Consider the following 24,119-nt stretch of genomic DNA (forward strand, 5'->3'; position numbering starts at 1 on the left):
CAGCAGGGCACAGGTGTTCCTGCACGTGGAAAGATGTTGTGATACATCACTACATTTTAGTTCTCTCTGGACATGTGCAAAATATGTACAATCTACAAATAAAAAATAGGAACAAGATGAGCAAGCAGGTAAAGGTGTGCCATATTTTGGAAATCATTGCAAAAAAAGGTGCTTTGGAAAGTACAGGAGTATGAATATAGCATTTGTCTGTAACCCTTTAAATCAGCCTTCTCTTTTTTTAGGATCACGTAGCAGTTGCAGTAGTGTACTCCAGAGCACTTTTCCCAAATAAAATCTGAACCATTGCAAGTCTTAGAAGCTAGTACTTCACCCTCTATGTCATTGTTCATTTTGTCCTCTGTATGTAGAGAGTAACAAACAGTAGCAAAGAATCTCCTTCAGATATAGTAATTCAGAATCCTGGAAAATCAGATAATGAGGAGAACTTTGACAGAGCAGGATACTGGTTCTTATATTTTGTGTGTGTTCTTTATGGAATAAGAGTCTTGGAAACCATTTCTGAGTTTTAATACTTTTATTAGTTGCCAATTAATCATAAAAAAGAAAAGAGATTGAATGTGTATAAACACTCCTGCCATATAATACCTATAGATATGGTTGATCATAGAGATGCTGACATTTGCTGGAAAGCACCAGGTAGAGAAGTGGAGACTGGCAACCTAGTCCAGGCAGATGTTTCTCATGGAATCTTCTCTCATTTCCTTCAGAAGAAAAGTTTTTTTTTTTTTTTAAGAAGCTTCTATGTGCTTACCTCTGAAAACCTCAAGAAGCAGCAATGCCTTTTAGATACTTTGTGTTCATGCATAGCTTCTTTCTCTTGATGTATGATTCAGTTCATAAAATCAATTCATGTCCAGTAGATTTCCTGACTCTCTCTTGGGTTAGGTTTGCCTGCTGCTTATTGACCTTGCCCACCCATGCTGGAGAAGGTGTTCTTTCAAATGCCTCTTGTTCTGCATATCAAACTCTCGATAGGTCTTTTTTCTCAGCTCCAAGGTACTTCTTATCCAAAACGTAACATCTAGACCAATGCCTCTTGACTGATTGATTGATTGATTAACGAATTATGTGCCATTAAGTCATTTCAACTCCTAGTGACCATACAGATAGATTTTTTTCCATGATAATTGATCCCTAACCTGGCCTTTCAGGTCTCTCAACAGTGTACTCTTTGCCACTGTTACTGAGTCCATCCACCTTGCTGTTGTTCATCCTCTTCTTCTCTTTCTTTCCACCTTTACAGCATTAGAGCCTTTTCCAAAGAGCTGGGTCTTCACATAATGTGTCCAAAATAGGATAATTTGAACATGAGCATTTGTGCCTCAAGTGCCTCAATGTCTCTTATTGAAGATTAACTGTAAAAGGAGCAAAAAGACCCAGGAAGGAAGGAAGGAAGGAAGGAAGGAAGGAAGGAAGGAAGGAAGGAAGGAAGGAAGGAAGGAAGGAAGGAAGGAAGGAAGGAAGGAAAAGTTACAACTGTGATGGAATGGAATTATGAAGGCCACACTCAGGGAGGCAAGCATCCTCTTTCGTCTCCAGAAGGGCGAGGAAGAGATAAGAGGATGAGGCTGGCACCTCCCTGGGGAATTCACTCTGTTTTCATAGCTACCGTGGGAACAGAGTTTCAGTCTGGGAAGATTCTTGATAGAGGTTGTAGCTAATAAATGTTGCTGAACAGAATTTGCATGGTCTCCTGGAGTTCCTTGGGCTAGGCCTGACATCAATCTTCCCAGACTGAAACTGTGTTTGCAGAGTAGCTATGAAAACAGAGTGAATTCCCCAGGGAAGTGCCAGCCTCATCCTCTTATCTCTTCCTCGCCCTTCTAGAGACGAAAGAGGATGCTTGCCTCCCTGAGTGTGGCCTTCATAATTCCATTCCATCACAACAACAAAGTACTGTGCCTAAGCCTGTCTCATGCACCACCCCTATTTGCCACTTGTAACCAAGTGCTACTACATGAAAAATAAATACTCACTTAGCTCCTGGATACACAAGAGAGACTTTCACAGTTCCAGTTGTAACTTGAGAATTCTGTCTTAGTCTCCCAGATAAAAATAGCTTTTCAGAAACCTCAAGGAAGGAGTTCTTTTCTTCCCTGAATTTCAGCTTTGGATGGTTGTACTTGCAAGCTTATCTTCCCCATCTTGGTTTTCAGCTAGGGAGTTTGCCTCCCATCATGTCATTCTTCCCAGCCCAGAGACTATAGCCTGCTATAGAGATCAGTATGATCAGTAGGCCAGGTTTATTATCCACTATAGTTTGATTCCTCAATAATGTGTGGTATAGCAGAACTCAGAAACTATTTGCTGTGAATAGTTTCTTCTGACACAGGGATGGCAAAAAAATTATGGAAGGGGCCAGAGCAGAATGCTCATTTCCACCTTTTTTCTTTATGTGTAGAAACAACTGTCTGAATACTTTGCAAATGCTTAAAACAGAGCCATGTTCATACCAATATTACTTTTAAATTATATTTAATCAGTGCATACAAGTATATGTAAAGGTTGGGGCTTAAGTGAGTTACATGTGAGTAGTATAGGAAGTGAAATGGCATGAACATATCAAAGAAACTAGGCATTACCAGAAAGTATACCTGCATAGTCATTTGCAAAACTTCTGCAAATTAAAAAGAAAACTATGCAAATTCCTAATGCATTGGTTCCAGGCAGTGACCCTGGCAGAATGTCTGCATAGTGAGAAATAAATGAGGCAGAAATGTTTCTCAAAAGCTTGGAAACAGGGTAGAATAATCTCTAGAAGCTTAGCACCCTTTTTGGAGAGTGGAAATTTGTGGGTGTATATGTGTGTTTTTGTGTCTGTATCTTAATCTCTCTTTATTTCTCTCTTTCCTATCTCCTGTGCTTAATAAGCTCATTAGCCACCAAATGCTTCCTAAAAATCTTTATTTTCTATTCATTCCAAATTTTGGGGTAGATTAATCTTATTATTAGAGAATGTTTAAGTTTAAATTAAAAACTAACAAGTAGGTTTTATAGCAGTGAATATTATTGGTCCAGTCATGCAGGTACACCCATCATGATTATGGAGTTTGGTGCGTTAAAAAACAAAATCAAACCAAACCAAAAAAAACCCTCATAGGCTGTACATGACATGAAATTCCTTTCTGGGGTGAAAGATAAATAGCTCAATTCATTCCAGATATTCATAGAATTTTAAAGCAGCAGGCTGATAATTTGTTTCCAATGTACTTTCAGACAGAATGACTACTGCAGTGTGTGAATATGATTAGTTTACAATGAGTTTTTTGACAGAGCTGCAGCTCAGCGTCTGGCTAACCAACCCATCCAACAACATTAGGACTAACATGCAAAATGCTCGTGGTGATCTGCTGTAGTGGCCTAAGTTCCTCAAATGCTGTACTGCTGAGCAACAAAGGCAAAGGGACAGAGGCCATAGCTGCAAGAATTCCACTGAACTGACAAGACAACTGATGTGCCAAACAGATCGTCTTTGCTTTGAATATAGCACGCATGCAGGCAGGTCAGGAGGGACTCTGTATAAGTGGGAGAAAAAAGAAAACAAAACACACTAATGGAAAAAGGGGGAAAGCACCAGCATCTTGATCACCCAAGTTGACCGTGGATAATCCCTACATTATGTAAGTTTTGCAAACAAGGATCTTATTTCAAACAATAATCAAACAGAAGACATCGAGGGAAACACTTTTTTTCAATCCTGGTATTATTTGATTGCTATCACTCTTTAAATACGAATCATCCTTCATCTGAAGGACAGGGTGGGATCCAAACTACTGGAAGGGGTGGCTTGGGCTTGGATATTAGTTTCCAGGATTTCTCCTCTCTAGATCCAAATTAAAAATGAGTAAGTCCAAAGCTGAGTTCTAATATAAACTGATAATAATTGAAACCCCCAACACAGCATCCAGTGACAGCCATATGCATTGCTTTCCCCTTTTGTATATGGGAGTGCTAGTGTGCTCTTTTATAATAAGCTATTTATATATCTCTATCTGAAACTTATAGTCTGCCCCAATTATTACGACTCTGGGCAGCTTACAAACTACAATAAAATACAGAAATTATCAAATGTAATTTATAAAACTGAAACATCATACAAGGAAACAATCATCACACTAAGGCCTGACAATAGAACTAGGTCTTATGGGTTTGTTTAAAAGTCAGAGTGGGAGACATACAATTCTCAGGGTGGGGGACGTATAATTCTTATGGGGGAATGGTGTTCTAGAAGGCAGTGCTATGACAGATAAAGCTGGTTTCCTGGGTCTTACCAGATAACACTGTTAAATTGTATGAAAGTATGTATGTATGAAAATAAGTATGCATGAAACTGGCACACCAGTTTAAATAGCCTCCCATCTCACATAAAGTGACTCTTTTATTTATGCAAAGGGCCTCCTGGACATAACTGTTACCTCCTGCTCAAGCAGGAGCTATGGGTCCAAGAGGACCCCCAAGTTGTGGACCAGTCCTGAAGAGGAAGTGCAATCAGATTCAGGACCAAACTCCAGACTTGGAAGGTCCAAACATCCACAGCCACTCGGTGATGTCAGGGTTCAGCCTAAGCTTATTCTTCTCCTTACAGCCCCATACAACTGGCCTGGGGTTGAGACGTATAACTGGGAATCATCAGCATATTGATGATACTGGACTTCATCCAGCAGCCTCATTTAGATGTTAAGCAATAAAGGTGATAACACTGAGGCACCCCACATAAGAGTGGTCTCTGGCTTTATCTCCCCTCCACATCAGCACCAATTGGACCCATATACAGAGACAGGAGGAGACGCACTGGACCACCACACCCCTCATTCCCAATCCTCATAGATGGTCCAGAGGAATACTATGTTTGCTAGCATCAACTGATATACACAAGTATATGCAGCTATGATTGTAAATGATGTGAAAGATAATGAGGACCACAGGCAGGACATTTTGGAGAGTACTATGAACATTCCCAGAAGTTTCTGAGTTGTTAGTTTTTCTTTCCTTACTTTTGAGGAAGGAATGTGTGTTTAAACATCTGTTTTACCATGTGATGCAGTAATGTCTGCAGGGGAAGTCAATGATGCAGTGACATCAATACATGTAAAAATGGAGTGAGGCTTTGATTACACTGTCACAATCCCCATCTCAAATTTTTTGTTCCTCCTGAGACTGATGTGATTTAAACAGATTCAAACTGTGATTCAGACTGATTCAGACAATCCATTTGATCCATTTTCTGTCATTTTTAAAAAAGCAGAAATAGTTACAGTTATACATAATTTTCCTAACAAATACATTTTACACCTACTTCCTAATATGTCAACATTTGTATACATCTTATATGAATATACATATACTTGTATGCAATTTTCTCAAGTATCTGGTTTTGCTCTCCACAGATTTTTCAAATGAACATTTTTATAAGCAACTATTCTCATCTGCACATTTTTGTACACAACTTTCCCAAATATGCATCATTTTTTTGAACTGAGAAACATTTGGAAATGGACAATATTAATTTATATTTCTTCCTGTGCTAAAAATAATGGTTATAGTGAAGGCCCATAGATAATTTGCGTACATGTGCTGTACAAGTCCAGTTGTAGTATCTTTAGATATGGCTAAGAACAGCTCCCTAAACTTTGAAGAACCAGTCAATATCATGCAGTCAAATCTCATATCCAGCTAAACAGACCAATGGACAGAATGCATACCTGGTGGCTTTTTGTATTTTCTGACTATTGATTGAACTGTTTTACCTAAGTGATTAGATACAGATGAGTTCTAGTCAATAATTGCAAAAGCCATTGCTTTAGCAGCAATATTTAAGCTTTATAATCATGAACTCTTGGGCAGCAATCTTAAATCCTGATTCTGCATTCCTTTCTTGGGTCAAGTTCTCTCTGAAGCCAAAAGAGGATTTGCCTGAACAGAGTATGAAATTGGCCTAATAATATTGCTAATATTGCTATTTTAGATATACCTCATTGCACAAGAAAATTGCAATTGTAATCTGCAAACACGTAAAAAACCAAATCTACCACCAACTCAAAACTTTATCTCTCAGTAGTATCATCCTAGGCAAACTTCTTGTTCAGATAGAAAGAAAAACAATGTACTTAACTGGAGGTTTCTTCAGTTATCACTGAAAAATACTATGAATGTTATGCTACCAAGGAAAAGGATGTTTATGTATATGTGTATGATGTTTATGTATATGTGAGAGAGCCAGTATGGAGTAGTGGTGAAGGCAACAGGCTAGAAACCAGGAGACCATGAGTTCTAGTCCCACCTTAGGCACAAAGCCAGCTGGGTGACCTTGGGCCAGTCACTCTCTCTCAGCCCTAGGAAGGAGGCAATGGCAAACCACTTCTGAAATCTTGCGAAGAAAACTGCAGAGACTTGTCCAGGCAGTCACCAGAAGTCAACACTGATTTAGAGGTAACAAAAATAGATAGATAGATAGATAGATAGATAGATAGATAGATAGATAGATAGATAGATAGATAGATCTATATATGTGTGTGTATGTGTGTGAATACACACACACACACACTTTCAGAGGAAAACAAATGACTCAACAGGAAACAGTTAAATTATCTTTCCCATTGTTCTTCCTTCACGTACTGAAGAAAACAACAAAAGGTCTCCTTCCTATCTCTGTATGCATTTACTGCAACCAGAAAGGCCACATCTATATTCTGCATTGGGCAGGAATGCATCTACAAGAGAACATCTCAATTCCATCTTTTCATTGTGGAATTCTGGACAGAGAGGGCAATAACTAGTTCTTTTAATTTAGTAGATTACACAAATCTGTATCTGTCAGCTATGCCTCACATTTCATATGTAGGAAGCATTGTACTTTCTTTTTCAGCTTTTAGTTCCTTTGCATTTAAAAGTTATAAAGCCAATGATCCAAAATATTTCAACAGCCAAGTTAAAAAAAAAAATTGCCTAGCAATTGTATGGATGGTGAAAGTATTATTATATTTCCCAAAGGCTGAGATTTTCCCATTACAGATGCAAGAAATGAAGAATAGCACTCTATTGCTTGGTTCATTTATGTATGTTCATTGCATTGAGTAATAAGATGCATGAGAGAATGGACCATCACAAACATAATGGCTTGAACATTAATTAATTCATTACATTTATACTACATTTGTTGAGATTCCCTCATAAGAACCTATATAAAACAATAAAGGCATTTGACACAGGAACATGTACTTACATAGAATAAGACTATCAGAACTGGACACTGAGCCAAATTGTTGACAGTAGATATATGAAAGGAAAAATTAGTTTGAATAAATGCATATTAAATCTCTTGTCTCTTATGCTGAGAAAGCCATTGTGATCTAATAGAATTTGGAGATATGCAGAGGAAATTGATACTCCTTATCTGCTGAAGCAGCTGGTACCCTAAAGTCTAATCTGATCAAGGAGTAAACTTGCCATGAAAACAGAACTTGCATTGGTTTCCCAATTCATAAATAATTTTCTTTCTTGTCGCAAGCAGAACACCAATTCCAGAGTGGGTGCTAACTCATATGTTGAGCTTGCTATTGAGGTTGTCATGGTAGCTATGCAGTCCCAAGCCACACTAGATCTCAATATATCTGAGGAAATCTAATGATAAAAAACCTTAAGATTCTCCAAATAATCTCCAGTACTATCCCTCTGAGCAGCAGAATGAAACATACACTAATACAATTTTCTAAGGATCCAACATGTTTGCTCGTTTACAGGCTCCCAATATATCTTAAATACAAAAGACAGTCCCTGCTTCTAGGTGTACCCTCTAAGATATTACATGGAAGGAAAAGGAGTTGGGGAAGGGAAAAGGCAGAAAAGTAAATTCAGGAAGCAATTGTTAATGTTCAATTCTAATTGTGACAAGCCATTCATGCGCTTCAGTACACATGAATCTGCATATCTTGTGAACTCTGGAATGGGTATTGGGAGGACAGAGAGTAACCAAACAAATTTCTTTCTTTTAGCTCTTAGTTTTGCTTTGCTGATAAGATAAATAATAGTTTTGCTTCTCATAAAACATAGCATTGATAGAAGGAGGGACAGATACAGAGTTGGCAAAAAGAGGAAAGGCTTGGAAACTTCCAGGAGGATATAGAAACATCTGAGAGGTTTCTGTGCAGAAGGATGAAAGACACTGCAAGACTCTGGTCCCAACAAAAGCAATTCCCATTGAAACCATTTAAGGTTCAAAGAAGAATTCATTTATTGAGAGACTAGTGTACAGTTGTAAGCAATGCTGAGACTACAGCCAACGTGGGCCAAAACCCAGTTTTACCCCCTTTCTCTTTCACCTCCCTGCTTCTGTCCCATCACTGAGTTTCTTCTGGTCTCATGCTGGTACGACCTTGGGCATTCCTGGGAAACAGATAACAGTCCATCTGTGCCTGACGGTTTACCTTCCATCTCGCCATCTCTCCCACCCACCCCTTTCTCTTGTAATGGCAGAAATGAAGCAAGCAAGCTAGCAGGACAGGTTAATTGATTGTTAGGCTTCTGACAAAGGATCTGAATAATGGAGGAGCTGGCTAGCTGGCATCTAGCTACTATGACTAAAATGGAATAGATAGATAGGATAGCTGCTAAAGATGGACTATGTTCTACTGGTATTTATTTAAAGTAAAGTAGGCTGGTAAGCTAAGGTGGATTGATCAGTGAGCATTAATTTGGATTTATGGAATGCTGGATGAGACTGTGAGAAGATTCAATAAACCAGTTGGGTACAATCTGGGAGAAGTAGAGTGCTGACAAAGCCTAGCATGGTAGAATGCCCAACTAGATAACCCTATGCTCTGCTGGGTTTGAAGATAAAATAGGAGTAGAACTAGGAATCAAAGACCTGGGGGTGCACATGTTGGACATACATCATATTGTGTTAACATTTGTTTATTTAGAATGTTTTTGAGAACAAACACAGGTCTAGAAGGAGGAAAAAATACTTCTTTGATATTTCTTCTATAGACTATATCTGGCAATCCATTGATAGGTAGGGAAATGCCCACTAAACAAATAATGAAGCTGGTGAAAAGTGTCTACTCTGATAAGGCTAGGCGTATATCCAACTTGCTGATTTGTTCTGAATAAAATAAAAGAAAAACCTGGAAACCATGTGATCTTGGCCTATCAGATGTGGAACCTGTGCTCACATGACACAAGTTCTTAATGATCAGCTAGATGAAATTTGAAGAGTGGAGAAGCCCAACAGAACTGTCTTTTGTACAAGCTGGATTGGCCCTGCTTTCCTTTTCATCTCTAAAGAAAAAGTCACTCTGATTTAATCCTTTATTGGTAGGCAGAATTGAAGTACATGTACATAGATATTGGTTCAGCAGATGAGGTCAAAAGTGGTATTTTTGGATGGTGCCATATAGAATCCAACATCAATAATAGGGCAAGATCTTTATTAGGGCCAATCAAAATGTACAAAAACTGTTCAAGTTGTCAAGTTCTGAAACTCTTATTTTAGGCAGGATGCTAGCAAAACTAAAACAGAAACAGAAAACAAACAAACCAAGGAATGGGAAAGAAGTAAGGAGTAGTCCAGGTGTTTTAGCCATCAGTTTAAAGTCAGCCTTGAGTTGGGTACTATGAATGATTCCACCTAGCATTCAGAAACAAAGAACAATGGCTGACCCTCTCTGTTCCCAGTTCTGAAAACATATAAGGCCATTAGTCCTTAATCTCTTTCCTATTATGAGTAAAGCCCAGAGGCAGCTGGTCAGTAGAGAACAAAAACAAACAAACAAGCAAACAAAAATTAAGTCAGCACATCTGGAAAGTAATTTTAACCACTAAGAATAAGATGGAGATCAGAGTTACATAGGAACCAAAGGAAATATGGGAGCTGATGTGAAAAAGAGGCCAGATGCTAACATTAAAGACAAAATAGAATATTTGCATGAACTTCAAAGGTGTTTAATTTCAACTTGTTTGGCTCAGTTGGAATGATACTACACTGACAAACCAAATTCTCCACTTCAGTACATTTTGACTCTGCGATATTGCGTTAGTACGAAACCATGTCAAAAAAAAGTCTTGCTGCATCACACAGGTGGATGATTATTAGAAAGGCAGAAATGAAATTCATTTTGAATTACCCAGCAGGAGGTATCTACATAAATTAGAATATTTGTTACACAGGAGAAATAATTAAGGGCCTGAAGATGCAGGCACATGTTACAATATGCAGTCCCAAGTGGAGAATATTTCTTGATATATATGCTTATGGAGTCTGAGACAGGTGTAAGTTGCCCTTAGTTGTTCCAGTGTTTAAGTCATATTTTTCCCCTTAAGTCAATAATTCCCACTGACACCAAGTGTATAAAATCTGTTCGACTATTACATTGGATTAAACTTGTGTGATCGGTAGTGAGTGAGATTAGAGAGGAGCTTATTGGCTGTTTCAAGGTATATAGGTACATCCCCTTGCCTCCATGCCCCCAGTCAGCCTTGTCTACTGCTATTTCATTTTTATTTTCCCTAAAGAGCTGGACATAGTAACACTGTGCTGGTGGGTTTCTGGATTTGCACAAGAGTGGTCAAGCTTAAGAGCTATTTTTGAGCATAAAATCTCCTGCTGCAACTGCATTTGGACAGTTCCATAATAGAAGCACGTGTCTACCTGAATGACACCCAATGTCTACAAAATCATGGAAGCAATCAGTGGCCAGTAGTCTGAGACAGTTGTCTATCAAAACCAAACAATAGCATTAAACTATTCAACCTGCAGTTCTGTAATTCTATGGTCTTCACTAATTTAGTGCAAGGCTGTAAGCAAAACTAGAACCCTCGATTTTCTCCCAAACAGAACATGGAAGAATTTGCGAGTTGGCATTTCTTGACTACATATAAGAAAGGAAAGAAAGATAAGAAATCCTAAATAACAGTGCTTCCTGTAACTCAACTTTATTTATGAATCAATCATTTTGCCCATTGTGTGAGGCACGTACACAGTCAGGAAGGGCACCATTTGCAGTGATCTGGAAATGACACAATTGAGGCAAGTTAGGGATCTGTAATGGGGGCAGCAAATTTCATGCCAGGTAGTTTCTGCTGGCTCAAGAATGAGTGGATAGCATCTTAACTCAACAGCCATGAAAGATCCATAAACATTGTTGACTGACTATATCTCATCCTAGATTTGGAAAAAGTTGCTTATATCTGGATTGCAAATATCTGGATGACCAGGCAGTGGTAGCAAAATGATACAGAAAACCCTTACTAAATGATCACAGGCTCTATATGATATGTATGGTTCTGTGATGGACATTTTATGATGGATATCAAGAATGCTTGAATGCTTCTCTGCTTCTCTACATATGACATTCCTCATACATACAAAATTACTAGATACAAGGGGAAATTACTTTTTTTTTTCTCATGTTATGTTTAGTTTGTATGTGTGAAGAACATTTCACATAGGATAGTGGTGGGTATATTCAAATAACTAAAAAAAAATCAATAAAAATGTCACATGGCTTTCACTTTCCAGTTTTAGAGTTTTTTGTTCTAGAACACATAGACACAGACAGGCAGACAGGCAGACACAGATGGATAGAAAGATAGATAGATAGATAGATAGATAGATAGATAGATAGATAGATAGATAGATAGATAGATGGGATATGAATTTTGGACACACAATTCCTTCCCCTTGGCCATGTTGCCTGGGGCTGAAGATACAGTAACTGTCATTCAAAATATTTGGGTGGTGATGATGGTGGTATTCCTTATTTATCTTCAACATTTGCACTCATTTCTTTATTTACTGTATTTGTTAACTACCCAATTCTATGACTGTGATGTATAACAAAATGAAACAAACCTGGAAAAAATAAAATACAAATTATAATTGGTTATAAGTAAAAAGGCAATGTACATATATACAAAAACACCTGTATATCATCGCTTTCCAAATATTTTGCCTAAATTATCAAGATACCTTTAGAATGGTGTGCTTTGGGATAAAATGCATTTTTTATAAGAATTAATATATACATTAATATATACATTCAAGGGAAACATCATGCAATTGTTTAAAGCATATCTTTAAATAATGTACAGTATTTTAATAACGTATTTTAATAAAACAAGCATTCCCCAGAACAGCAACTATATAGAACTGATGTCAACATATTAGGCTGACAAATACAATTATTCCTGAAAAACAACTTCATGAAAAAACAGCAGTAAACAATATGAACCCGGAGGGAAGAATCATCCAAAGGCCTTTTCAAATAGCCATGCTTTTGTCAACTGCCTTGAACATTAAAGAGTTTTATTATACTTAATTAATTGGGACTTGGAAAGTAAGAGGAGTACATGCTAAAAAGCATAAATTATCAAGTGAAATGAATGAAAGAAAACTAGATATGCTGCGGGTCTTGAAATAGAAATGGGGAGGATGTAAATACAGTAGATCCAGATGAAGAGGAACTGATCCCATGGAATGGTGTTGAGGAATACATGCAGAAAACTGAAGGTGTAATATCAATTAATTATGAGTGAAAGAGCTCAAATGTATGTAAGAAAGTATGAATTAGTGGCATCTAGACTGATATAGGTTTCAGAAAGTATGAATCAGTATAACAGAAAGTATGAATAAATGACATCTAGATTGATTTGGATGAGTGTGAAAGTAGGAATCTATTACTTGTAATAGTTGCATGTCGTGCTATATAATGGAGGAACTAGGGATCAGCTTGGGGGAAAAATTGTACCATTTTGAATGGTGAATACAGAAAAAGCTATTGGACCATTCAGGGACCCAAGAATGGACAAGAATGGTGATTGGGGTCTAACTGCTTGCAAAAGCCCTGTTTGTTTCAAAGACCTGGTTTAAGCATAAGTTCTGGCTGCTTTCATCATTTTGTCAAAAGTAACATCATGCCACAAGCTCTACCCCTTTTGGACAGGCATGCAACTTCACACTGACTGGTTTGAGCCCACCCACCTCCAGCACAGCAATCAGCTTTAAAATAAAAATTCCTTTTTTGCATTTTTCCTGCTATTCCTGAATAACATCTACTACAGATTTGATTATAGCAGATCTTTCTTACCAGCCTAATGGCTATAACACTTATCTTATTCTTAGGATGTCCCCATTTTGAAACCCAACAGAAATGTAGAGTCCCCCCTCCCAAATTACTATTTTTATTCCCTTGAGCTACCTACTTTTCACTGGGATTTTTTTTTTTTTTAAATAAGTCCAGTGATATGCCATTTCATCATTTTCCCAGTCCCTCAGAGAAGCTACATCCCTTTTCAAAATGGGCAAGGTCAAGTGATTTTAAAACAATGTCATAGAAAACCACCTTCCTTGAGACTTACAAAGGGCTCTTCAGCAGGAATAGCTGTCAAACTTCTCTTTCTCAAACAGACAAGAAAAAAGCAATTAATTCCCAGGCATATTGTCAATTTCCATAGGCCTGGATAACCTACAGAATATGAACTGTAGTGTCAGGTTCAGCCCAAAGAACTCCAAGAGACAATGCAAATACAGTTCTGTTGCATTTATTAGCTTCAACCTCAAGACAGAAATCTCACCAGACTGAACCCTAGTTCCTAAGCCAGCCAGCCACAGCACTGTGAATTCCTTAGGGAGGTGCCAGCCTCATCTTCTTGAACTTCCCACGCTCCTGTTGGGGGCTAAGAACATGCTTATCTCCCTGACCCTGGCCTTCATAAGTCCCTCCCATCACATGTAGTCACCTATAATCATTCCAGTATCCTCTGCAATGTGCAGGGAGGGCTTATCGTGGCCTTGTGTGCATCAGTCTTCCTTTAGAGTAAAAATAAATTCTGAAATCCAACTTATTGAATACTTCCACTGAAATCTGTGAAATTTAAAAGTTCCTGAATTTGCCTGGACTGTGCTTTGTTTATATGACATTTCCTCCATACCACAAACAAGTATTTTAAAGCAAATTAAGCAACTTTAAAATATTTTAATTCCCAAATCTTGAACTAAAATTGTTCATTATAAAGTATCTAAAAATCCATTTGCAACAAAAATACAAATACTGTTTTTTGAAATCTCTATTTTAGCTTGATAGTTAGACAAATAGAGTGAACTTATTTGGGATGGTTTGATTCTAGCTCTGCGGTGTTTTCAAGTAGTTCAGGTATAATGGGGAAAACCTGGCTATGCAGTGTACCTATTGGCTAGTGTTGGAGACCTCAAAAATTCCCAGAGCACTTTTACAGTTTCAGCTTAAGGCTGCAGTCAGAACAGGGTTTCTTGGAGAGTAACTGCTTGGGAACAAAATAATTGATTCCAGTATATGTGGTTAAGATTTGATCATGCATGCTTATGACTGGGGAAAAGGTGGATAAGATGAACTATCAATAATGTAACAAATATATATGCTTTGTTTGCTTTTACAAAGAGCAGACAATCTAACTGATGACTATTGACAGGGACCAATCTGTTATATGGCACTATATGCATGATAGATTTACTTCATGAGAAAATAAATTAAGCTTCTCTTATTTTGCAAGGAAACACAGAGATTTAACACAGAGATACAATATTGAATATAAATGCACTCATCTGAGGTCTCTAGACTAAAACAAATGTAATTATTACCGCATAATTTCAATTTTATCTCAAACCTCGTTGTTATCTAATATATATAAAACATTGAACATGATATGGTAGAGGTTATTATGATTTTTGGAATATATCTGTTAAATGATACAACATTTCATTAAGATGAGTTATAAAAAAGGAAATAACTTTTTCATTTGTTTTAGCAATTCTTCTTAAAAGTACTCAAAGTTATACCATACATTTGTGTGAGATTTGTGCTTTGTGTGGGATGGATGGCTATATAAATGTGCCAAATAAATAAATAAATAAATAAATAAATAAATAAATAAATAAATAAATTTTACATCACAGCCACAGTAAATATTCAGTGTAGAATATAAATCTGGCATATTTATCACTTAGTTCAGACAAGTGATGAGAAACATGTTCTTTTGATTTATATTTTGATAGATTATCCAGTGCTGGATAACTATTTATGGTTTACATTTATGTTTTATTATTTTTTGACCATATTGTAGTCATCCTTGAGCATTATGGCTGCTGCTTCCATATGAAGCTTTGTAAAATTGTTCAGCTTTACGCCTGGAATTTTACAAAAGTTATCTTCCACATCTGTTTTGCCCCATGATTTCCCTCTGCTCCTTCCTATCACAAAATCAGTGAAGGAAGGAAAGATGAAATAGCTATTCTCTGATTTTGATCTGGTAGGATTAGAAGTAAGCCATTGGACAGCACCCACTGAATAGCTGAGCTACTGTTGTTTTAATGGGTAATTCTCAGCCACAGTCTCAGCTCTCAAACAGTAGAAGGAGGAGGATGAGGAAGATTAATCTCAGAAAAGCCCTAATAAATTGGTTCCTATCACAGCTGGATGACTTGCCTGGTCTTCGATATATCTTCACTCTGAATCAACTTCAGTTGTTGCTCAGTGATTATAGCTCCTTGCCCTGTATCCCAATCTAACCTCATTTTCTTTTATTACATAATCTCTTAGCTAAGATTACCAACGTAACTGATTCAGGAAGGTGAAAGAGAGGGAACAAACCACCAGTTTTCAGAGGAAACCACATTCTAGAACTTTCATGTAAATTTAAAGGGTCTTTTCAGGGAGATATATATCCACTTATATACTTATTAGAGACCATGCAAATGTTTGATAATGTTGCCTCCCTTTGTGGCAACTATTTAGAATAGCTCCATCCTGGTAGCCGGGCCTCTACCCTTCCTGAGTTAAGAATTCTGAAGGAGCTATAGAATAAAGGTGATGAAAATAGAGAGATTACCTCTAAATTGATGATTAAAGTAACTTCCCTTGCAGGCCCAGCCCATAAGCAGCTTTAAAAAAACAAACAAACCCTCACTAATAAAGATGTTGCCCATTTAAGATCAAAGGGATTCAGTGAAGATTGTTTTGTTTTGCTATTTTGTATGCAATGCAATGAAGCCAAATGCATTTTAGATGCATTTTTATCTGTATCAGCCTGCTTAATCAGAAGGCATAGTGATTGTTTTTATTTCCCTGAATGTATTTGTCTTGAAAATTTACATTACTTGGTTTTAAATGGTTTAAAAGGCTGTTTGATTTGTCTAGCAGTCTGGGTTTATTGACATCAAGGGAGCATTCAGACTAAATGAACGATATTTCTAAATCAAATAAACATAGGGTGCTGATTTCGAGTGAGAAATATTGCAATAAAATAATGTGGTAGTATCACTCTGATTTATAACTGTTTTTTTCCTTATGATCAAATTATAGCCATTAATATCCTGTTGAGAACATTTTAATGAAATTTATTATAATAGCACATACCTTGTAATGCGGTTGCCTAAATATGCATGGCATGCTACAAAATGTATTGAGTAGAGGAAAAATTGCTGGGTGTATTATCCACAAAGAGCGAGTGCATAGGGAACCCACCTTATCCAAGCCTGGAACTCTTTCTGTGATTAAACCAGATAAGCTCAACTTTTATTACCATTTTGAAGCCAGACAGCCTGAACCTAAGTATAATTCAGAAGTTCTGTCATGCTGCATTCTGATCAAATTTGAAATTTGAAATTTGTTAGTTTTTTTGTTTTTTAAAAAATGGACAAGTGGTAACAATTGGTATTTTGTCATCTTCAATTGTTTTTTTTTGGGGGGGGTGTTGCTTTTTTGCTTTGGTAATTATCTGGCTATTTGCATTTTTTTTTTAAAAAATTATTTACCCTGGCCCAATTCATGGAGGGAAAGGAATTTTTTTCCTTTTTAAGACATCAATATACATTAGTTTCTTATCAGTAATGGTTAATGACTGCAGTGTTTCTTTTGTGCCTAGTCTGAATTTCAAGAGGACTCTTCCCTGTACAGAGGGGCCATTATTAAACTCAATATTATGGGAGTAGATAGCAGCCAGTTTCCTGATCCTTGTTTCCTGTCTTGTTAGACATCTTTCATTCCATGCATATTCAAGCTTACTGGTGGACTTGTGCATGGCCAAGGGATTTTTTTCCAAAGAGTTTTGATGCACATAGCAGCATGGATACATACATGCATGGGCATTACACATACACCAGACTAGTTGCTTCCTAGTTTGAAGAACTCAGACTTGCAACTGATTGGAACCAGTATGTTAAATGTTCTTACTTATTATTCATAGTTCAGCACCAACCAGGTCAAAGATTAAAAGTTAGAAGGGTTGCAAGATTTTGTATGCCCAATCACAGAAAAGCATGGAGGAACAACAAGAAACTATTTACTCAGTTTTTACCAAGTATTAAATGGAAGTATGTGTCCTCTTGGGGTGAGGCAAGGAGTACCTCTAATTACCCCTTCAATCACTTGCAGTTAAAGCTACCTTAATATGCATTTCTAACTGAATTATGATTGATACTTGTCACAGTCTAAACCTGGGAATAGGCTTAACATCCATAAGGACTTGCTATTGACAGTAAACCAGAAAAGACAATGAACAAGTTTATTTTTCTCTTGCTTATAGCTGCCTCACTCTTAGGCCTCAGTAGGTACACTTTCTATAATACAGAGGTTAGCAACCAGTAACTGGTACAGATCACACACACAGCTATGAAATATACAACTACAGGAATGTCTTAAAAATTAAGAAGGGAGATGATTTCAAAATGGTTTCAGAGCAAGTAGTTATGGACATCAAACTTGTCTGTCCATCAACCAGCATGGAATAAACAAATATCTGTCACTTGCCTGTCCATTTAAAGACAATGGTTAACCCATGAGTTTGATGTACAAGGTTTTTGCACACCAGAAGCATTCCACTGACAATCAAACCTTTAACATGTGCAGTCATATCCATTAGAACATATGTCAGATACCAAAGATTATAAGTTGGATCTCAATTATCTTTACACATGGCTTCTAATGTTGGCGTGAGCTTGAGGCTGAAAGAATAGTGAGTTATCTTAGACCACCCTGTGAGTTCACAGCCATGCTGAGTTTAGAACAGGAAACAGGAATGTGTTTCTTTTTAAATATACACATACATACATGGCTGCACAGATACGTACAGTGCATGTTAAATCTTTGAGGAGCCTTCAAGGGCTTTGATCATCCATAATGCTTGCTGGAAATATTAAGATAATCAAAAAAATCTAACAATTGTATACGGTACAAAATACAACTAAAAACTGCCCAAGTGGGGCTTTCAGAATTGTTCCTGTGGCAATTCATGAGAAGCAGCTTTTCAAAATGTGAGCGGAGAAACAGATTGAGCTATTGAACATGGCTGATAAAAAGCTTTCAAAGTGGATGGGATATAAAACATCTTGTCTGCTTTTTGGAAAGACTGTCGTAGTATTAATACTACTGACAGTGTCTGAATATCTCCTTTCTTCCTCCCCTCTTTTCACAACCTGTACCTTTGAAATTAAAAAGCTATTAAGCACTTCATAACCTTTCCCTACATCATCTCATAAAACAAATGTAAGTATGCCCTTTTAACATCTGTACAGAGTTTTATACTTGAATTACTGTCTGGCTTTTGTTACACAATGCCCATTGCTGAAGCCTCCGGAAGTGAATTACATTTTCACTGCACTTGTTCTTTTTAACACAAATGTTTGTATGTATGCAAATGTACATTCATATACTGTAACACAAGAACACGCAGAGGCTTCACTTCTAGAATCGTTGAGAAGAGAGCTGGACCATGACTCATATTACCAACATTTAATAGGACAAGTTCAAAATCCAGGAAGGAGAAGGAGAACCAATTTACTGTGGACAAATTGCTAGAAAGTATGGGTGTTAATGGTAGATCTTTGGAAGATATGCTTGAGTCTTTCTTCTAGTTAGAAAAATGGGAATGTAATTTAATGCTAATGTCAGACCTCATGTGAGTGGCTTGCTATGGGTAGCTAGCCATGTATAACAATAAAGACATTTTCACAATCCAGTTTGATGGAAACTATGTAAATATTAGAAAGTTGCTAAAATGTATGTTCAAATGTGCATCTGCATCCTTAGGGGCAACATTTATGGAGACCTACTTGAAGGCAGACAGCTCTATTCCTGTATTAGGGCATACTGTCTATCTTTCATTCAGACAAAATGAAATAGCCTTAGAATCTCTTTTTGCTAGATCCCATTGTCCTATAAACACTTCACTTTCCTTTTTTACACATCAGTCATTTCTGCTTTGATAAAAGCTTTTCAGCTTTTAGAAAGCATTCGTTTCGGTTCCCTTTCTACTTGAAAAAAAAAAAAAACCTTTCATTTGGTGTATCACCTACGATGGAGGAACATTCATTGTAATAAATAGAGTCAAATAAATTAAAATGTCACACTACCACTAATTCATATGTCATCACTTTATTAATAGGATTGATTTTGTACTATGTTCCCAAAGCTTCTGTAATTGCTGTGAACTAAAGTGTATGTTCTGTGTGCATATATTTTCCTGAACAAATAAATTGATTTGAAAAATTGTATCTACTTATTTTACTAGCAGCATCATTAAATTCTCCTGAGTACACAGGCTGAATTAATTGTTTTATTCCTTTATGTTTAAGAAACAAGTCATAATTACATCATGAAATTCTAATTTGTAATAGAAATGCAATATTGCATTTAGACAATGTTACAGACACAATGGAAATTCCCTTCTATTATTTGAATAAACAAATAGACATAATTTTGATGATGATGATGATGAAGATGATGATGATGATACTAATATCCTGCTTTTTAATGGTACCACAGAAATTTGCCACCTGAAATAAATCTGATCATCCAGCCTAAAAGTCTTCATAAAATAATAATCTTCCACTTCAGATCCAGGTGGAACTAGGTAGTTTGAAATGTAGAACATGGGTCAGGATTCTATGTACAAGGCCACATTTAATGGGGACTCTGTGCTTCAGCTAAAAATAGGCATCTGTGAAGAGAATAGGCAGCACATGACTAGACATGCATCATGATGTCACCATGCAAACCCTGTGGCTGATATACTGTATTTGTGTCATACGTTGGAATGCAAATATGTAAGGACAAGGTTTGCATCATGATGTCACCATACACATGTCATCATTTTTTTGACATTGTGCCTGACTGTAGCTAAGGTTTAAAAGCTTAAAAGCTTTTATCTTAAAAGCCTGCAGGAAGACTGCAGGAAATCTTGCACCAATGTTATTCCTATTGTAGCTGACTTGTGGCTCCCTGGGGGTTTGGGCCCATTCTTACACACACTTACCATGCAGCATAGTGTCACTGATTACTACATACACGTGCATACGATGGATCTCATTGTAGGTCTATATATTTTGCAAACATTTCTGCTTAAGAGTGGCATTTCATGTGTGGGATAGTTTGCTGCAAAAGGAGGTATAGGTTTTTCATAACGGCAACAATTTGCAAATTATGTAAACATTTGGCAAGTGACAGAGCAATCTTATATATGTCTCCTGGGTTGTTGGCACCACTGATTTCATGGGACTTTCTTCGAAGTCAGTGGATATAGGATTGCAAACCTAAAGTAAATGTCATTGAATCACTGTTGTGCATTGCATTTGTTCTGCAGCATTTTGCCCAAGGTATTTCCTGGGTTATAAATCTGCTTATAGTGTTCACAAACCCTTTTAATGTTAGGGGTACATACCATACAACTAAATATAGGATTTCCATATTTTACAAGAAAACTATGCTTATTTTTGCTTGATCAAGAGCCAGTTTGGTCTAGTGGTTAAGGCACCAGGCTAGAAATCAGGAGACTGTGAGTTCTAGGCCTCCCTTAGGCATGAAAGCCGGCTGGGTGATTTTGGGCTAGACACTTTCTTTCAGCCCAACTCACCTCACAGGGTTGTTGTGGAGAAAATAGGAGGAGGAAGGAGCATTAGGTATGTTTGCCTCTTTCAGTTATTTGTATAAATAATAAATAAAGGTGGATACAGAAAAATCTAAAATAAATAAATACAATTGATCTCCCTAGATTTATCTACCTTGAGGAGAGGGAATGGATTTTGGATGGAGTGAGGAACTCAAGTTTGAATGGTGGGCTACTTATAGTTTAATAACAAAGTGATCTTATGGCTTCTTGTCTTACTTTTCTCTCCCCTTACTCTTTGAAAGCAGTGGCACAGCATGGCTGAGCACTCACCAGAAACATCACTCCCATGCACTCAGTAATGGGGCTGAAATCACATCTGAGATTACTTTTTGTGAAAATGCTGTGCAACAGAGACATACATCTTCTCTGCAAAATGCCATAGGAATGCAATGGCTTTTTATTGCATTCCTAAAGCCCAACATATATAACTTTGGCACAGCATAAGGCTGAAACTCCAAAAATATTCAAAATATGTAGCAATATAGAGTCACCTAGCCATTGACATGACAATATAAAGTATCTTCATTAGGAATAAATCTTCACAGTGCTGACTGGGTGATGCTGTAAATAGCTATTGCAGAAACAGCTCGGAAAACATGAAAGGAATATTATACATTCATATTTTTTTAGAAATCAACATTACTTCAGAAGATTATTGTTGTGCCACCTAATACATGGTGAAGCAGATGTCACATTTTATTTGATGGCACTTACACGTGTTGGATCTGAGGAATCAAATGTCACCCTGATTTTATTTAACAGCCATTATTTATTTTTATTTTTAAATGTTTGGGGGAGGGTGCATATGTATTTGAAGCCACCACTAAAACAAAGTTCTATAGGTAAATGGGGAAAAAAAAAAAGAATAACAAGGAAGAATGAACAGACACTAAGAAGCAAATTAATTACCAGTCTGAAGGAAGCCAACGTTTTCTTACCTGTAAAAGAAATTTGCTGGAACACCAGCAGAGAACATGAAGTACCTCACACGAAACCAGGCAATCTGAAAGAATGGAATAGCTATTTCTTACAGTTCATACCTGCCAATAAAGAAAATCCATGACTAGCTTCCCCATGTTCAGTCAAGCATTCTCTTAAATTAGGAATGAACCATATGGATGGCAGAGTTGAAACAAATGGGTGGGACTGAAGCCAAATTAGCTCACATCTTAGGAAAGACCTGAACTGACCTCTTACAGAGAGCTAAATTAGGATATAGGCTTCATGCAGTCCTAAGATTTCAGGTTTCCACTCTTGGTTTATATTCTATATTTCACCTAAGGATATCCTAACATGGCCTTGATATGAATTATTACTTCTATGAATTGACAAGAGGAGCAGTTGAAAAATGAACATGATTCATCGAACACAGTTATGCATTTTTGGGGACAACTCAAAAAATTAATAAGATGCTGAAAATTAAATAGTAACATTCTGCAAAGTTTTGAAGGGGTGCCTTACTTTGCTAAAGGTTCAGATGAAACATCCATTCATGGAATTGTTTCTATGAATTGTGCCAGCTTCTAAAAGGAAAGCAATGTGGCTATTTCACATCAATCCATACAAAGAAGCCTCTTTATAGCAACTGGTAGTGCCTGACATCATACCCTTTGACAAGACAAATCACCTGAAGAATTGTTCACCTTTGTGACACAAAGCAACTTGTACACCCCAATTAAATATAGGCAAAGGAAGTAAAAAAGGACTGATACATTAAAAAAAAATTGGGGTGGTGGTGGTCAGGCTCTCTATTTTAGAATATTAACACCTAGTTCCTAATGATGTTGGTAATTCTGTCAAATAATAGTTAACACCTAGAGGCTTTGGATTACTCATAGTGGGTACAGAAGTTTGGTGTACACGAGAGAATAAACCAGGATGCATGAGAAGAGAATGCAGAGGTTGCATGGCAGATACCATATCTGATGGTAGAAAGTGAGGCAATGAAACATTGAGGAGCGTTACAAGGAGAATTTCAATAGAAAGAGATGGTGAGGACAGTTTCAGTGGAAATGAAGAAGCAAAGAGGGTGAACTAAAGAAGAAATATGGTGCAATGGAATGCAAAGCTGATGGCAATTTGTCTTATTACCACCATTGTGACAATGGAAATGACATCCTTTAGGAAGGAAAAATTGTACTGGCCTCCTTTGTAGGAAGAACAAAGTGGACAGGATGGCAGTGTTTGGTATGAGTGGCAGTTATCTTAACCCAGGTTACTGGATTGTTGAAAGCCCTGGCCTAAAATAATGAAGGATGTTGTTATCATGATCAATCACATCTAATCACCATGAGATTGGTTGGTGCCTTGAATCTCTGCAGAGAGGACCCAGATGCCTTATGGATCTCCTAGGACTTTTTACAGAAATATTGGGGCAATTCAGTTAGCTGCTTGCTTAATCTCTAGAATATAGAAGTGGAGAAAGTTTGAACAGGATTACTCCTGAGTGATCTCTTCTGTATGTCAATTCAGAGCACTGTGGTTTACTGAGAAGCTCCAGGAGCTTAACTATTGTATCCAATTAAACATACAATAGTCTGGAAGAACTTCCTACAGGACATTGTGACCTGTTACTATAGCTAGAAATAAAACTGTGTCAGCACAGAATATTCCCCTTTGGACAGAATATTTGGACCATCTGAACAGAATCCAATGAGACAAAATGGGTGATGATTTTCAAGGTCATCCAGGATTCATTCACACCTGTGAACTCTGAAAAAGTGGCTTGAGTTTTCAAAGAGATGAACTTTACTGCCTGTGGGGATGATTAAAAAAAACATTTGGCAAAGTTCCACATGACATTCTCATTGGCATGCTATTAATATATGGTTTGGACAGCACTACAGTAATGTAAGTCCACAACTGGCTAGCTAGCCATACTCAGAGAGCCAGTAAAACAGATTTACAGAAGGCCCAAAATTGTAAAATCTATCCAATATACAGGATGACAAAAGGAGACTGCAATCTAATCTGGATAGGGTAATATGGACAGTCTGGGCTGAGAAGAACAAGATGTCTGTTAACAAGGAAAAATGTAGCATATTATATTTGGGGAGAAAAAAATGTAGAACACACATACAAGGTGTGTCATGTGTATCATACAAAGTGTGTCGTGTGTCACACAATGCTTCTTCTGTCACGTTAATTAGGAATGTAGGTACTAAAGAAAGTTCCTTCTCTTAGAA

This window comes from Python bivittatus, unplaced genomic scaffold (assembly GCF_059951505.1).
Source record: "Python bivittatus isolate LINGU-HERP-01145 unplaced genomic scaffold, Pbiv_v1 ctg000840_np1212, whole genome shotgun sequence".
In the NCBI taxonomy this organism is placed as follows: Eukaryota; Metazoa; Chordata; class Lepidosauria; order Squamata; family Pythonidae; genus Python; species Python bivittatus.